At 41.9% G+C, this 18,850-nt stretch overlaps 1 protein-coding gene across 2 annotated transcripts in view; it reads right to left on the bottom strand.

The window, feature by feature from the left end:
- Nucleotides 1–18,850, bottom strand: part of lama5 (laminin, alpha 5) — a 333,519-nt gene that overhangs the window by 301,769 nt on the left and 12,900 nt on the right. The gene's annotated exons all lie outside the window — the stretch shown is intronic.

Below are 18,850 nucleotides of genomic sequence, written 5' to 3'. Positions count from 1 at the left end.
GCCCTGAAGAGGTCACTCCAGTGTCAAAATTTCCATTGTCCTTCAAGACAGACGGATGGCATCATCATCATATAAAGAGACGCTGGGTACAGGAGGTCTGTATACAAGGTGGCTGACAGGAAATGATAAAGTAGCTGTGTTTGTCTAATGTAAAAACAGTTTCAAACAGGGTCAACAATTCCATTCAAATTTCACTGGGTGTGGTACTGAAAGACAAGGGCATCGGTGTCACGGACATTTCGTATGATTCTTTCTTGCATGCATCACACCCCAGATACCGCCGGGCATGGAATCCCGACGAATCCTGGAAACGCACGCGCTTCAGATCCTCGGTGGAAAAGTACCTTCACAGGTTGTGGTTAAACTAAAACAGTAATCAGTGTTCGCCCAGAGGGGAGTGCGACAACAAAATAACAAGCCTTCTTCTCTCCAGAATATCATAGCATACAAAGGGACCATCTGGCAAGGGCTTAATCTGTTTCTATCAGGCCCTTGATCTATAAGCAAACGGCAACCACCTAAGGTTTCCACACAGTAAGCAAATACTGCTACTTGGTTTATTAAAGGAACATTGTCCCTTTGCATATGACACAACAAACAGCATTTTAAACATTAAAGAGCCTTTATACTGTACTTTAGGCTAGATCTTGGCACAAAGTCCTAAGAGCACTGATCCTCCCAAATTTACACCAGGGTGACCTCATCCACCTCCCAGTGAAACAAACAGCAAAGTGCATTTAAAGACACACAAGCTGTAGGTACGATAAATTGCCCAGTGCTCATATACAAGGTACACAGTGACATAATATTGCAATCATCAACAACCACTGTTGGTGCGTGGCCTAGTGGGCAAGGCACCAGGCTAGTAACCTGAAGGTCACTGGTTTGAGCCTCAGCTGAGGCAGCGTGTGTTTGTGTCCTTGAGCAAGGCACTTAACAACACATTGCTCTGCGATGACACCGGCGCCAAGCTGCATGGGTCCTAGTGCCCTTCCCTTGGACAAAATCAGTGGCGTGGAGAGGGGAAGGCCTGCAGCTTGGGCAACTGCCGGTCTCCCATACAACCCTGCCCAGGCCTGTGCCCTGGAAAACTCCAGGCGCAGATCCATGGTCCCTCGAGACCGACATATGCCACCACCATCAACAACCCTTGGCATTCTTCACCACAAGAGATTTTGTTGATTGTCAGGCAAATTGAGAAAAGCTTCAAGCACACAGTGTTCAAAGACTGGAAAAGAGATGCTGGAAATTCTGATGACAGTTCTGATGAAGGGTCATTGGCCTGAAATGTCAACTGTTTACTCATTTCCATAGATACCGCCTGGCCAGCACTGAGTGTGTGTGTTACAGTGTTAAAGTTAGTAAGTGACCATTGTTAAACTAAACAAGATCTAAACTGACTAAACAGATTCTAGTTGTTTCAAGTCAGATGGTGATGAGGGAGTGACAGGAGCACGATCTATCAGCTGGCTGAGTGGTGTTGCAGTAACATCCTTGCGCTCAACGTCAGTAAGACCAAAGAACTGATTGTGGACTTCAGAAACGATAAGACAACGATACACCAGTCCTCAGAGGGATCACAAGTGGAAAGAGTGAGCAATTTCAATTTCCTGGGTGTCAATATCTCTAAGGATCTAACCCGGACCCAACATATTGATGCAGCTACAAAGAAGGCACAACAACAGATACATTTCATTAGCAGCTTGAAGAGGTCTGTGTCACCAAACACACTCGCAAATTTCTACAGATGTACTGTGGAGAGCATTCTAATAGGATGCGACACCGTCCGGTGTGGAGGAAAACTGCGCAGGAGCAGAATAAGCTGCAGTCGTAAGCCTGGCCAGCTCCATTATAGGCACTAGCCTCTGTAATGTCCAAGACATTTTCAAGAAGTGATGCTTCAAAAAGATGGCATCCATCACTAAGGACCCCCTCATGATCCCCATCATTAAAGGCACCTAGGACATGCCTTATTCTTATTGATACCATCAGGAAGGAAGTACAGGAGCACAAAGGCACAGACTCAACGATTCAGAAACAACATCTTCCCCTCTGCCAATTTCTGAATGGACATTGAACACTACCTCACTACATTTCTTATATCTATTTCTGCACTTATTTAACTTATAACATTATATACATACATATATACACTGAACATATGCATACACACACTGTAATTCAAAGTTTCTTCCATCATGTATGGCATTGTACAGCTGCCGCAAAGACAACACATTTCACGACATATGCTGGTGATATTAAACCTGATTCTGATTGCTGCTGAACCTCTCTCTGGTTGCCAGCTCTATAGTCAGATAACAGAGGTTGAATTGCCTCAATTGGTGGACATTTAGCTTTTGCCATGGCTGTGAGATGGAAGCCTCCGACAAGAAATCTGGAAACATCCTCCAGAGGGATGCATGGCCTGGGTGGAGATGGAACTGGGGGGAAAAAAAACAATTGGGATCCTGTACCCAGGAGTTGTCAGAAATCCAGAGTAACACTCACTGAACGCCGGAGGAACACAGCAAGACGAGCAACATCTATGGAGAGGAATAAAAGGTCAACGTTCCTGGTGAAGGATCTTGGTGCAAAACATTGATTATTTATTTCTCTCCATAGATGCTGCTCGTCTTGCTGAGTTCCTCCATCAGTTTGTGTGTCAATTCTGATCTTGTAAATAGCTTCTTTAAAAAGAGGGGAAAAACTAACACTCGAGTTCCATTTCGAAATGGACTTCAGATGCATATTCAATAGCGAACTGCCTTTGTTTAGATCTATCCGTGAATATTTTATCTGTTTGTATTTTTAAAACTAACACAAAAACTTTCAATAAACAGCCATAATAATCTAACTCTGAACATGCAGGGAAGTTGTAGACCTGTTTCCTGTAGCCTCACTGTTCCAGCTCACACTTGAAGAGATGCAACTTTAATGACACAAGGATGAGAGTCCATCAAATTTCACCGAGTCAGTACTTCTCCACATACTTCACAGAACAATACAGCAGAATTCAGGTCTTTTGGCCCATGATGTTGTGCCTACTTTTCAACCTACTCCAAGATCAATCCAACCCTTCCCTTCCACATAGCCCTCCATTTTTCTTTCATCTATATACCTTAGTGTCTCTAACATCCCTTTTTATCTGCCTCTATCACCATACCCACAGTGTGTTTCATCCACTTAACTCTCACTGTGTAAAATAGCTACCTCTAACATCCCACCAATACTTCCTTCCAATCATCTTAAAACTATGTCCTCTTGTATTAGCCATTGTCATGTTGGGTAAAAAGGACAGTGGCTGCCCACTATGTTTCTTACCTTCTACACCCCTTTCAAGAGGCCTCTCATCCTCCTTCGCTCCAAAGGGAAAAGCCCGAGCTTGCTCAACCTATCCTCAGAAGACATGCTCTCTAACCCAGACAGAGAATCTCTTCTGTACCTTCTCTAAAGCTTCCAAGACCTTGTTATAATGAGGTGACCAGAACTGAACACAATACCCCAAGTATGATTTAACCAGTTTTACAGAACTGCAACAGTAACCTCATGGCACTTGAACTCAATCCTGACAAATGAAGACTGTTACGCCATACGTCTCTTTAACCGCCGTATTAACTTGCGTGGAAACATTGAAAGATCTACGGATGTGGACCCCCAAGCTCTTCCTGTTCCTCTACACAGCAAAGAATCCTGCCATTAACCTTGCAACTCCATCTTCAAGCTTGAACTTCCAAAGTGAATCACCTCATACTTCGGCGAAGTGTTTCTATGAGAGTGGAGCAGCTTTCTTCATTGGTTATTACTGACAATCTTCCCTATGGAGAATCTTGATCCAAAATGGTGTACGTTTCCCTCCATAGATACTACCTGATCCATCGAACAACTGCAAAAACCTCTCACTCACTGTCAGCAAGGCCAAGGAGCACATTATTGATTTCAGGAGGAGGAAACCAGAAGCCCATGAGCCAGTTCTCATTGAGACCTAAACAGGCTCAACAACTTTAAATTCTGCAGTGTTATTATTTCAGAGTACTTGTCCTGGGCCTAGGGCACAAGGGCAATTGCAAAGAGAACACAACAGTGCCTCTACTTCCTTAGAGGTTTGAGGGGAGTTGGCATGACATCTAAAACTTTGACATACTTCTATGGATGTGTGGTGGACAGTATATTAAGTAGTTGCATCAATGTCTTGTGTAGAAACACCAATGTCCTTGAATGGAAAATCCTACCAAAAGTTGTGGACAAGGCCCAGTCATCATGGATAACCCACCCCCACCATTGAGCACATCCACCTGGAGTGCTGTCGCAGGAAAGCAACATCCATTGCCAAGGACCCCCACTAGCCAGGCCACATCCTCTTCTCGCTGCTGGCATGAGGAAGGTGGTACAGGAGCCGCAGGACCCACACCACTAGGTTCAGGAAGAGTTATTACCCCTCAACCAGCAGGCTCTTGAACCAGTGGGGATAACTTCACTCACACTATCACAGAACTGCTTCCACAACCTATGACTCACTGTGAAGGACTCTCCATCTCATGTTCTCGATATTTATTGCTTATTTATTATTGGTCCTTTGCCTGTCCCTTTGGGTACAGTCTTTCATTGTTTTTTTTTTATTTAGTGAGCATGCCCCCCCACCAAGAAAATGAATAAAGACTGTATTCTATAAATATTAAATCCTTTATTGATCCCGAGTGGGAAAATTTTTCATTGCAGCAGCAACATTTAAATATACACTTAGCAGTGTGCAGACTTAACAATAAAGTACAGAATAATAACATACACACTAATAACTTACCAATGTGCAATAATAATGTATGAAGTAACAAAACAGACTATTATACTATAATGTGTGTTCTCCTGCTGCACAGCACAGAGATGGCGACATACATGTACTTTGATAATAAAGTTGCTTTGAACTTTGAACTCCTCCATTACTGTGAATCTGGCTGCAGATTCCAGCACCTGCAGTTTCTCATGTCCCCAGGCCAGTCAGTTGAACAGGGGGCTAATGAGAAGGAAAAATTATAGACAGACTTCTCTTGGGTTTACTGCCTAACTATCAATTCTCAGAAGAAATAAACAGAAACTACAGTAGTCAGTTGGGGTAATTCCCCATTTGGATTGAGGGCTACTAGGAAATTTGGGTCAGAAATAGTTATAGTGAAGGTCTAGTATTAGTGTCTAAATGGCTGGGATTACGAGTGACATTTCTGGTAAAATGGTTGCATTGCAGCAGTGATCATATAATGAGGACAGATTCCTGACAAAACATACTTTATTTTATTGAGATACAGTGTGGAATGGGTCCTTCAAACCATGCTGCCCAGTGACCCCCCCCCCCCCCCGATTTAATACTAGTCTAATTACAGGACAATTTACAATGACCAATTAACCTACTAACCAGTATGTCGTTGAACTGTGGGAGGAAACCAGAGCACCCGGAGGAAATGTGCAAACTCCTTACAGGCACTGGCAGGAATTGAACCTGGGTCACTGGTACTGAAAAGCATTGTGCTAACCATTATGCTACCATGCCACCCTGAATCATGCGTACAGTCGGCCCTCCTTATCCGCGGGTTCCGCATGCGCGGATTCAACCATCTGCGGGTCGGGAAAACCCGGAAGTTCTCTCTCCAGCACTCGTTGTTTGAGCATGTACAGACCGTTTTCTTGTCGTTATTCCTTAAACAATGCAGTACAACAACTATTTAGATAGCATTTACATTGTATTAGGTACTATAAGTAATCTAGAGATGATTTAAAAGTACAGACAGTCCCCGGATTATGAACGAGTTCCGTTCCTGAGTCCAGCTTCAAGTCGGATTTGAAGTCGGAACTGAAGTTGGAACAGGTACATCCGGTATTATTTAGCGTCAGTTAGTCAAACGTTTGTCTTAGTACGTAGTATACATTTTACCTTTGTATGCATATAAAACACTTAAGAAACATATGTATTTCAATAATTAAACCACTGTGTTGCTTTGCTTTCATCGGAGTAGGGCTTTTCACATGCTGCATTAAAATTGTTCTGATCATTGACCGACTGTAGCCTAACGCTTTTCCAATGACCGATGGCATTTCACCTCTTTCCGATTGCTTTATTACTTCCACTTTATTCTCAATCTTGATCGTGATTACTTTCGTGAACAGAAAGACTGAAGATTCAGAGCTCCGCCAGGTCCTAAAGACCATCGCACTGAGACAGGTTAAATAAGGTCCGGGGTTCTGCTGGGTCCTAAAGACCACAACATTGGACAGGTTAAACAAGGGACTTGAGCATCCACGTTTTTTGGTATGCACGGGGGGTGGGGGGGGGGGGGTGTTCCGGAACCAATCCCCTGCAGATAAGGAGGGCCGACTGTATTTGCACTTCATTCCACAGAAAGTTCACTTCAGATTTGAAGGAAATCTGAAACTCGTCAGAAGGGCAGTTACTTTTGCATTGCCACGGAATTCAACCAAGGCTTAAAATGCTTCAGGTGGACCAATTAGCTTCGGACTAAATGTGATAAAGACCAGGACACTGCTGCAAAAGAACTCACTGCAAGTCAGGATCCATTCTTCCCTGTCTAATTCCTTATCTTCAGCTCAAGTTATTGAGCTGCCAGTTGTTAAGCTCATCTCTGCCAGCTTTCTCGGCCTACATTTTTAGGTACTGTGGAGTACCTAAGCACACCCTGGTGTCAAAGGGAAAGGAGGAATGGATGGGGTGAACACCGCAGAGGGAGAAGATGGGCTGCATCCCTTCAGAGGATATGAAAAGCAAGTTGTGGGTTGGTACCAAATGCACCGCATCTTGCCAATTATTACAGCTCGAAGTGGGCAGGGTGGATATCAGAATGACCCGAGTCACATTCAGGTCCCCATGGTGAAAGGGCACATCTCCTCTTGGAACTTCTTGCTTAGGCCTCACATTAGCACGCCCAAGGCAAGAGCTGTTGGCTGATCATTAAGTTGTCACTGAGAATAAACAAACAGACAAAAAGCACTGTGCAAGCTAACCTTTCTGCTGAAGCTCTGGGTCTTGTATTCTTAATCCTTCAGCCTTTTCTACCCTGAATGGTCCCATGGTAGTTAATTCAGTTGAAGTGATTTTCCTTCTCAGTAGGCACAATGAAAGACATTGGACAAAAGCAACTGCAAAGAAACGTCTTGACACACACTACAGAAACGCCAGTGTTTGGTTTAAAAAAAACTCTGAAACTGGCCAGGCAAAGGCAGTTTTTCCACTTGACTGGCATTTTCCTGTTTAAAATTAGAAACTGGTCACATTAGTCCCAGCAAACTCAGTTTGGCAGAAGTCAAAGAGTAGAAGAGCTCGATGGTTCTGTATGTGTGGGAAGCTTAGCATGCGGAAACTGCGAGCCCAATATTTGCATAAACTTCAAACTGTGAATGCTGATGGGCCTCAGTGCTCTAATTTATGAGTTGTCCATCAGAGGAGGAACAACACTATGCAGCCATGTTCAAGCTGTCAAATGGACCAAATCGGGAAATCACACACAAAAGAGGACCATAATTATATCGCAGCCCCCTGCATCTCAAGGGCACAATTACCATGAAGCCCGACTGTAATCTGGACACTTCACCCCGGGTGCTGAAAGTGCAAGGCTCTCTCACCAGAGAGAGATTTCATTGTGACGGTAGTCAGCCTCTCGTGGGTCAAAGTACATCAGGTATGTTAATCTTAAATAGCTAAGCACTGAAAGAGGACAATGAAGGTGCAGCACACTTCCCCAGCCGACCCAGCACAGACAGCACTGGATTGGTTTTCATGAATGAAGCAGAGGCCCTACACTCTTAAAGGATGGCCTTCAAATAGGCCCCGCACAGATCAAAGGAGACGAACCAAGCAGTTTAAGTACTTCCTTTAGTGCTGTTCTTTCAATGGGCTTTTGAATATACAGATCTCCTCCAGACAATACACTAAGAGCTATTTAAAGAGCAGTTTCAATGCTTTGAGTTAGTAAACCAGCCCACATCCGATTGTTACTGACCCAGCCCTACAACAAATGTACACATCATCTGGATAGATTAGTTTGTAGATGGAAAGAGACAAAACTTCAGGTACTTAGACAGATGAATCCTGATTAAAGGCATAAACCCAAAGGGCTACAATATGCTGCCAAGGGTGGTGGTAGAGGGTGAGATATTAGGGACGGATGGGCACATGGATGAAAGAACAATGAAGGCCTACGTGGGAGGGAAAGGTTAAACTGATCTTAGAGGAAGTTAAAAGGTCAGCAGAACATTGTAGGCCAAAGGGCCTGTACTGTCCCATTAATTATTCTTTCCAGAAACTGATAAACAAGGTGAGGTGCTTTTAAAAAAATAATTGAGATACAGTGCAGAATAGGCCCCTCTGGGCCTTTGAGCTGTGCTGCCCAGCACACCCCTCATTTAATCCTCGCCAAATCAAGGGACAACTTACAACGACTGATTAACCTACCAACTGGTACGCCTTTGGACTGTGGGAGGAAACTGGAGCACTTGGAGAAAACCCACAGGGTCACGGGGAAAACATACAAACTCCTTACAGGCAGCGGTGAGAGTTATTTTCAGCAGTAATATTCAAACCATAAACTGCACTCAGATCAGGCTACATCTGTGTGAAGAGGAAGCATCACCATTTCAAATCGGTACGCTTTCTCTTCCTGACAAAACAGTCGGACCTACTACGCATTTCCAACATTTTAAGTTCTTGTGTTATTAACATTGCCGCCCAGTTTCAGAATTCCAATAGCTGCACTTTTCCCCCCTTTTTGGATCAAAACTTTAGATCTTGCCCACAGAATTATCAAAAGACAACTTTAAAAGGAAATGTTGAAAAAGTCATGGATTTATTCTGTACTTTTCATATCCCTTTTAGGACCTCACAACAGCTGATCAAATGCAACCACTGTAATGCACATAATGTTCCCACAATCAGCAGTGTGATAATAATCAGATAATTTTTTCTTATAATCTTCAGGGAGGTAGATTCTGGGAGAGCATGCCTGCTCGACTCTCAAACACTGCCACATTTAACCAAGAGTCTTGACTCCATGTTTTATCTGAAGTGTGGAAATTCTAACCGTGTAGCAGTTCCTGTAGAGTCAGAGTAAGATTTTGCAAACAGGTTTTTAAACAGGACTAGCATGGAACACAATATTCCAAGTGTGGTCTAACGAGGGTTTCAAAATCTAAGTTCAGCTACCAAGGGAGTTCAATTTATTTCTCTCAGACATTTTAAAATGTTACTAGGAGAGACATTCTATAATTATTAACAAGTTTCCGAGGTTCCCTGATTTGCAAAAGGAAAAGCGTGTGGAAATCTTTTTGCGGATCTTTAGCAAGTCAAATTAATGTGGCAAATCTCAGGCTATGGTAACCTGATAAACCGAGAGAAATCTGAAGACCCCAGATCTCGCAGGATGCCCTCATGGACAGTTTAGGACCTAGGACTCAACCCTGTCACTTAACTTCAAACACATCCACAACATCTTAGCATATTTCAAAGATTCAAAGTACATTTATTATCAAAGTATTCATGCAGTATGCAGCCCTGAGATTCACTTTCCCCACAGACTGGGTTGGTTAACTTTGGCACTAGTTCACAGCAAACTTATTACTGAAGTACGTATATCATATACAATCTTGAGACATCTTATTGCAGGCAGCTACAAAACAAAATAAACGCAGAATCCACAAAGACCAACAAAAGATATGTCAAAGAAAAAGAGCACAGCATAAACCTCTGAGGAATAGGAAGACTGAACAGATATAATTTCTACCTACGTCTCTCGTTGAACAGAAACCAAGCTTATTGCTCAAGTGTAAAGTATTAAAGGCAGGGAGCTCTGCCAGTGTCAAAACCCAAGAATCAGCCTCCATTACCGTACAAAAATTAGTTGATTATTTATCCAATGATTTGGTAATCTTGGTACAAGATATAACTGTTCAAAAAGTGATTAAACTTTAACAGTGATTGTTGGCAATGAAACACTGAAGTATTGAGGACACGAGGATAATTCTATTAACACAAATTGATCGAATTGATTCCTTTCTCTTCTCTCGCACAGTAGTCCTGATTGGAAGCTTGAGGCTTCCCAGTGAGGACATTAGTGAGAGTCCAGGAACAGCAGAACAAATATTGACTGCTGTTATGGGAGACAAGTTAAATGGCCACCCCTAAGGTGACAAAAGTGACCTCAAGTGTCCAATATTGCCTCAGGGTGATTAGAACACACTTGAGGTCACCATGGCGAACCTGGGGTCATGGGTTTGGCAGGATGGCCCTTAACAGGAGTCAATATTTATACAAGTCAGGAAGATATTCAATGTTCAAAGGGCTAATGATATCCTGAAGTACACTTTAACACGAATGGACATTGATCAGCCAAAATGATAATCAGATTTTACAAATAATTGATTGCATTGTGGTATGTTTAAACAACTGTGCAATCAACTGTAGGAAACACAGAAGGTTTAATAATCTTGGTATCCTAAGGATTTCAATCTGTTTCTTTCCACTCTTTTCTGATGGGTTTTATGTATTTTAATTCAAAGGAATCAAAGTACATTTATTAACAAAGTACAGAAGCCATCTACAACCCTGGGATTCATCTTCTCCACAGCCACAAAACAAAGAAACACCATGGAACACTTTCAAAGTAAAAAAAAACAACCCCCAACATTGAAAAAAACAAAATCACGCAAATGGCAACAAGAACATTAACACCCCCTTCCCCATGCACAAAGAAGCAGTGCAAACAGCAATGAGAATATCAATCCACCCCCCCACACAAAAAGCAACTAGATCATCAACTCACCCCACCCCCAGCACAAAGAACAAATTGTGCAAACGGAAACCAGGACAAGCTAAAACGCTGAATATAAGACATAAAAATCAGAGTCCATATTCAGTTCAGCTCTGTGTTTATTTTCTATTGCAAGGTTTATGAATTATTTGAGGGTGGAGAAAAGGGAGAGGAACACATTGTGCAGCAGAATTGTTAAAATTAAAAATAAACTATTAGTAAGGTTTGCTAATGAAGGTGCCAATTTACACTTCTCTCCAGAAAAACCTTTTACTCCAAACAGCTTCCATGATGGGTGACAGAATATACAGAAATCAGATAAGGACCAATAAGCAGTTAAGGTCAACAGGAGTTTTAAGGGCCAGGGCCTAACCCGCGCAGCATTAGCTGCAGGGGCAGGGGCCTACCCTGAACAGCATTAGCTAGCTAATTAACTGCTGAATGCAATCGATAGTCCTTTTCCACTGGGTGTGCACATTTGTAGGGAGAGGAAAGATCGGGTGCCAAAATCAGTTTAAATCTGGGGTCGGCAACCCTCTTGCCTCTGTGGGCCAGGTTGCATATTAATGAGTGGACAGTGGGCCAGATAAAGGCCATAAAATCTTGAAATATGGGAATTATCCAATTAAATACATCTAGTTATGTTTTGCCTCAAATTAATAACGTATGCTAGAAAATCATTTGTGCTTAACCAAGGATGCCAATTAACAATCAAAGAACTCAGTTTAGTTGCAATTTATTTCAATGAAGGCATCTTTTGAATCAAAAGGACACAAGATCTTTAAACACAAAACGTATGAACATGATGCATTGAATGGTGGCAAATTAAGTATAATAAAAAAGAAAATTTTAATGCATACAGTCGATAAATCAATGTGAAACTTGATGCTGTTTGTTGCTTGAAAGCTTCTGAATATTGGGTGTCAGACTTACTGATGCCAAAGCAAGACATTACCCAGATGGGCATCAGTCAAGCATGTTCTCAAATGGTTCTTGGTGTGCTTCATTTTTGAAAATAATTGCTCACACAGATAAGTGTTGCCAAACAATGATACCATCTTTTTTGCATGGTCCACTAAGTCAGGATACTTCCAACTTGGATGAATATATTTTCTACAGAAGTCAAGCACTAATACATCTTCAGAATGAAATTTTGATCTCAGTATGTCATCACACTGAATCTCAATCAATTCCATTTGAAAAATTTCTGATGAAGTGTCCACTTCCACATCAAATGAAGTAACAAACGGCCTGAACTCATTTGCATGCAAGTGAAAATCAGCAAAACGAGATGAAAACTTCTCAATTCTTGGACCTGTCTCATTTTCTAGGCAAATGAGACACACTGGTTTCCCAGCTTGCTCGATGAAGTAATCTGGTGTTCAAGTGTCTACCTTCCTGCATCTTGCATTCATTGCCATTTCCAAACACAAGTTATTCAACAAGTATCGTAGCACATGTAAACATCTGGATATTTAGTTTGGATTTCTTGTTAAAACACAGTGACGCTGTTTCTGTTTACAAATTTGAATGATCCCATCTGAAAACCTGAGTGTGTACAGAGAGTATCTAATACATATTAATAAGGTAGTCTGCCTTCCTGTCATTCAATTTAGTTTGGAACAAAACAGAACCTGGGGCCAATGTAATAAGACACCATGCATGGCCATCAATGTGGTCACATGAAACACTCAGAATAAGGAATAATAATTTTAAAAATCAATCGCTCGCAGACCGGACATGCATAGTATCTCAATATTTGCTGTAGGTTGCCTATCCCTGGTTTAAATGTTGTTGACAGTCCGCTGCGTATAGATAAATGATGCCCATATACCTGGTCAATGCAGCTTTCACTGGAAGAGGCAATATTTTCAGGAACAAAGGGAGCAGAAATCAGAAAAGCATAAAAAAGTGTTTATGGAAACAGGTTTGTCTTCCTTAAAAAGGAATTTAAAAAATTAGTTTCTCTCTTTTCACAGCTCATCTCTTCCCTGTCCTGCTCTCCACACGTTCCAATACCTCCTCTCACCACAAAGGCACCTGATGAATCTGAAGCTGTCTCTAAACACACAAAAACCACATTCTATCCTGGTAGGCTGAAGATTGGTGAATCAAGCCAAATGTTCTACAGCCACCCTTGCACAATGGTAGCACTTGCTTTCTGAAAACATTGAAGAATAGACACACCATTCATCATGTGTTAAAGACAGAAATTATAAAGTCCAAGTACAGTAGTTAACATTTAACTAGAGCTTCAATAATATGATACACAGCATCCATAGATAAGAATAAAATAGTCAATGTTTCAGGCCAAGATCTTTTTTCAAGGCTGAGAGGAAAGGGGGAAGATGCAAGAGTAGAAAGTGAAGGGGGGGGGGGGAGAAGGAGAGAGGAAAGAGGCTTGCTGATAGGTGATAGGTGAAGACAGATGTGTGAGAAAGGTCATGGGTTGGAGAAGGAAAAATCTGATAGGAGAGGAAAGTGGACAAGAAGAGAAAGAGAAGGAGGGGGGTACCCAGGGAGAAGTAATAGGCAGGTGAGTAGAAGTGAAAGGTCAGAGTGGGGGTGGGAATTTTCTTTACCGGAAGGAGACATCTATATACATACCAGCAGATTGGAGGTTACCCAGACAGGCAATTCAGTTAAAAAGATTGAAAGATTTACCACTTCAGATTCTGAAATCAGTAACATGCATTCGGCAATTAAATTTGCCTTGTTTCTCATGATTGCTAACCCTCCCTGTACTGCTTTGTAAATTCAATTTCCATTCCTTCAATCATTGACTAATAGAATCCAATCTAGAAAGAACACTTTTAAAACAGGAAACTTTAAGGTGAGGTCATTAGATTCCAGATCCAGTTAATGAGACTCAGGGTACAAAGATGAATAGATTGGAGTTTTAGGCTCAATCTGAAACACCAGCTAAGACTTCAATGTTAGTTTTGCTTTCTGAGAATATTAAAGAATAAAGAGCAAGTAAAATACAGCAAATTCTGGAAATCCAGCGAAAAGCAAGGAGCACATGGAGATATTTTGCTTTAATCTGAAATAACACCATTCCAAGTTCACACCTGAAGTAGAAAATGTGTTTAAAATGGGATATACAGCACTGTTACAGGCCCTTTCATCCCAGTAAACCTGCACTGTCCAATTACACCCTTGTAACCAATTAACCTACTAAACTGTAGGTCATTGAAATGTGGGAGGAAAGCTGATCACCTGGAGGAAACCCATGCAGTCACAGGGTGATCAAACAAACTCCTTACAGACAGTGGCTGAACTGAACCCGGTCACTGGCACTGCAGCAGCAGTAATGGCTATGCTACCAGGCCACCCACTGCACAAAGAACTGTATAATGAGGGAAAATGCAAAGTTGCCCATTTTGATAAGAATAAAGCACACTGTCTAAATGGTGAGAAATTATAGGGCACTGAGCTGCAGAGGAATCTGGGTATTCTTTGGAAAAATGCTAGTATTCAGGAAAGAGAATATTGTTCTCACTTATTGAGAAGGGGAAATGAATTAAGTAGGGAAGTTGTACTTCAGGATAGTGGTGCATTGGTGACCTCACATTTAATGTGGTTCAGGGAAGTTTGGAATGGGCCGGTTGACTTTGTTGGAGTTTAGAAGAATGAGAGGTGCTCGACTAAAGCACAAGATCATAGATTCACCTCAAGAATGTTTGCGTTTGCTAGAAATCTTGACCGATGCACAATAAATGCTGGAAGAATTCAGCAGATCAGGCAGCATCTAGGAAAGGAAATAAACCGTCGACATTTCAGACACAATGAAGGATCACAGCCTGAAATAATTTACTTATTTATTGAATTCTTCTGTATTCTCACAGTTTGCCTTCTTTTGCGCATTGTTTTTTGTCAGTCTTTGTGTAATTTTTCCATTGGATCTATAGTATTTCTTTGTTTTAGTCTAAAAGCCTGCAAGAAAATGAACCTCAGGATAGTATATGGTGGCATTTAATGCATATTTTGATAGTAACCCTAATGCATACTTTGAACATTGAAATGTCGACTATTTATTCCCCTCCATAGATGCTGCCTGCCTTGCTGAGCTTCCCTAGCAGTCTGCTGAAGCCCAAGATCATGAGGAATTGTGGTGGAGTGGATGTGAACATGATGTTGCCTTTAGTGGGAGAATCTAGAACTACTGCTTAAAAAATCTGCTCAAAAAAAGAGCGATGAGTTAAAATTCTCTTTCTTGGGGAGGGAAGGTGGGGGCAGAAAATCTTTGGAACTTAAGTTCCCAAAGAACGTAGTGTCCTTTACTGTTTTTAAGGGAACGGTAGATATTTTTGATAAGCAAAGGGGTTAAAGGTTACCTCAGCAGGCCAGAATGTGGACAAGAGGTTATACTCACAACAGGGACATTTTTTATTGAATAGTGGAGCAGGACCAGGGGGCCAAGAGGCCCAATCCCACTCCTAATTCAAATGCTCATATTAACTGCCTCTGGGCATTCATGAAAAGACAAGCAACAATTAAAAAGTTCTCTGAATAGGCAATGACAGCTTAGACAGTGTAAATGATCAACAGAACTGATTGCATTCCATGCTCTGATAACTAAATTTCAATAACACAACAATTCCAAGCAAAGCCTTCTGAAATACTGAGTGCTAAATAATGTTTTGCTTCTGATCAGCTTTCCAGTATGGTGGATTGACACATTGTCCATTAGACTGAAAGAGCAGAAGTCCTTTTAAATTGAGCAGAGGCTCTGAATTTAACTGTCCAAATGGATTACTTTGGCTGGCATTCAAAGAATGCTAGCAATGCATGCAGTAATTATAGAAGGCTGCTTCAGTGCCAGACACCAGACACATTAAAAAGGTAAACTGCAGTCCATGGAAACAATCAGCCCCTACCTTCAACTGTTGCACAACATCCTGAGTTCCAGGACCCCACAGTTAGAGGCCGGACATTGTACTAAACACTGACCTTAAAGGTGCCTTTCACCGCTGGCAACACATGGATCAATTTAGTGACATCAGAACATATTTTTTCAAAATCGTACTTTATAAGCAGATTAGACAAAATCTGTGTCAGAATGCCCTGTTCAGGATCTGGGTTAGGCCACATTGAAGGCTTTGACATTCTCAGCTTTTGAGGTGAGCTATCCTCAGGCAATTTAAAATCACTCTTCTTTCATGTCATCCATCCATTCAGCGCAACACGTACAAAATGCCAGAGAAACTCAGCAGGTCAGGCAGCATCTGTGCAAAAGAATACACAGTCTACGAATCGGGCCGAGATCTTCCTTCGGTAGTGGAAAGGAAGGGGTAAGATGCCAGAACTAGAAGCTGGGGGGGGGGGGAGGGGAAGGAGAGCAAGCCAGAAGTTAACAGGTGAAGCCAGGTTTGGCTGGGGGGGTGTGGGATATGAAGTGAAAAGCTGGAGGTAATAGGTGGAAATGTTGACTGTTTATTCCCTTACATATATGCTGCCTACCCTACTGAGTTCCTCCAGTGTTTTGCATGTGTTACTCTGGATTTCAAGCACATGCAGAATCTCGTGTTCATTATTCAGGAATCATTTTAAATTTGCTGACTGAAAGAACACATTCCACATTGATTCCGATTGCTTGACATTTTACGGACTTTTTTTTTTGATGCTGGCACTAAAGGATTTGCTTAGGTAATACTGCACAGCAGTTCACACAGACCCAAGATGATGCTCGGCCAATGGATATTAACGGATTGGCTCTCAGGCAGCAGCATTTTAGATCTGTCAGGGGCTGTTCATTTCTTTTAGAATCTCCTCTTAAACTTACAGTGTAGTAGTCAATCAGTACAAGTAGAACAGACCTTAATGATAAATACACAATATGTGCTGGAAGAGTCAGCAGGTCAGGCAGTATCTATGGACGGGAATAAAGAGTCAAAGTTTCGAGCTGAGACTCTTCATATTTATTCCCCTCCATAGTTGCTGCCTGACCTGCCGAGCTCCTCCAGCACATTTTGTGTATTGCTCTAGATTTCCAGCACCTGCAGTACCTCGTGTCTTAATGATACTTCTATAAAACACTTCTATAAAAAGCATGTAGCTTGGGTCTCTGTATTGTGTGTGCTTGGAAGCAATGCAGCAAAAGTTCGCTAATTTTTTCTTCTTTGGTCTGATCTTCCTGAAGAGATTGTGGAGAATGCACTTTTATTTTCAAGAGTGGAAGAAGAGAATCCAGTCCAACAGAAACATACAAGATCCTGAAATAGCCCGGAAGGCTATTTTCCCTGACTGGAATTGAGAACCAGAGATCGTTGATTGTGGATAAGTTGGCTGAGAAAATAATTTTCTCCCCCTTTGGAGTTCTCAAAGTTCGAAGAAAATTTATTATCAAAGTACAGATACGTCACCATATACTACCTCGAGACTCATTTTCTTGCAGACATTTGCAGTAGAACAAAAATAGAGTTGAAAAACTACACATGAACAAATACTGACAACCAGTGTGTAAAAGACAAACTGCGTAAATAAAAAAATAGCTTTAACTGAGATCAGCTCTTCCTCACCGTTGCAATTGCACAACCATCATAGGGTGGCAAGGTAGCACAGTGGTTAGCACAACGCTTTATGGTATCAGCGACCTGGGTTCAATTCCCGTCTCTGCCTGCAAGGAATTTGTGCATTCTCCCTATGGCCTGTGGGTTTCCTCAAGGTGCTCTGGCTTCCTCCCACAGTTCAAAGACCTACCAGATGGTAGGTTAATTGGTCATTGTAAATTGTCCTGTGACTAGGCTAGGGTTAAATCAGGGGGTTGCTGGGTGGCATGGCTCAAAGGGCAGGAAGTGCCTATTCTGTGCTGCATCTCAATAAATCAATGAAATCAAATGTTTTACTTTGACTCTAAATGAATATAATTAATCTCAAGGGTCTTGACAGTTGAGGGCTGCTTCCATTAATAATCATCCAGTGATCTCTTATAGTAAACACAGACAGTTAAATACAACCAGTATTAGGAGTATTCCATTTTTGGCATTGCCAATGAATCTATAGTCAGTGGGCACTTTATTAGGTACAGGAGTGTATCTAATCGAATGGCCAGGGAAGTGGAACCCGGTGTGGTCGTCTGCTGCTGTAGCCCATGTACTTCAAGGTTCGATGTGTTGTGCATTCAGAGATGCTCCTCTGCCCACCACTGGTGTAACACGTGGTTATTTGAGTTACTGTCAGCTTGAAGCAGTCTGGCCATTCTCCTCTGACCTCTCCCATTAACAAGGCGTTTTCACTCACAGAACTGCTGCTCACTGGTTGCGTTTCTACTTGGTTTGTTTTTGCACCATTCTCCATGATCTCTAGAGACTGTTGTGAATGAAAATCCCAGGAGATGATCAGTTTTGAGATATTCAAACCACTCAGTCTGGCAGCAACAATCATTCCAAATCACTTAGATCACATTTCTTCCTCACTGTGATGTTTGGTGTGAACAACTGAACTTCTTGGCCATGTCTACATGTTTTTTTTAAAAAGCATTGAGTTGCTTCCACATGATTGGCTGATGAGATATTTGCATTAACGAGCAGGTGTATCTAATAAAGTGGCCACTGAATGTATACCGTATCACCATTCACCAACTTCAGTGTACCAATTTCATTGTGTTGATGTGTTACAGTATATGACAAATAATGCTTTTATTTTTAATGTGCAAAACCCTTTTGCAGATAGCCACACACAATCTTGTCCTGTCCCACTGTGGAACACACACAAAGAAACCACATTCAGTACATTGCTTCAGATCGAAAGTGCAGTCAGCGCTGCTCAGAGACTGCGGAAATATCTGAGTCAACAAATGAAGTAGCGACAAATCAGTGCTACAGTGAACAGCGGAATTTGGGCAGAGCCAACAGACCATCAGTCTGGCATCGCAATTCAGCTCCACGATGAAAATGACATACCAAAATAAACAGTCACTGAAAAGATGTCTTGGAGAACAGATCAACACACACTCAAAATGCTGGAGAGACTCAGCAGATCAGACAGCATCTACGGAGAGGAATAAGCAATTGATGTTTTGGGCCGCAAGGCCCTTCAACATATCA

The sequence above is a fragment of the Hypanus sabinus genome, chromosome 9 (assembly GCF_030144855.1).
Source record: "Hypanus sabinus isolate sHypSab1 chromosome 9, sHypSab1.hap1, whole genome shotgun sequence".
Taxonomy (NCBI): domain Eukaryota; kingdom Metazoa; phylum Chordata; class Chondrichthyes; order Myliobatiformes; family Dasyatidae; genus Hypanus; species Hypanus sabinus.
The sequence above is the reverse complement of the archived record's forward strand: the minus strand, read 5'-3'. Positions and strand labels throughout refer to the sequence as shown.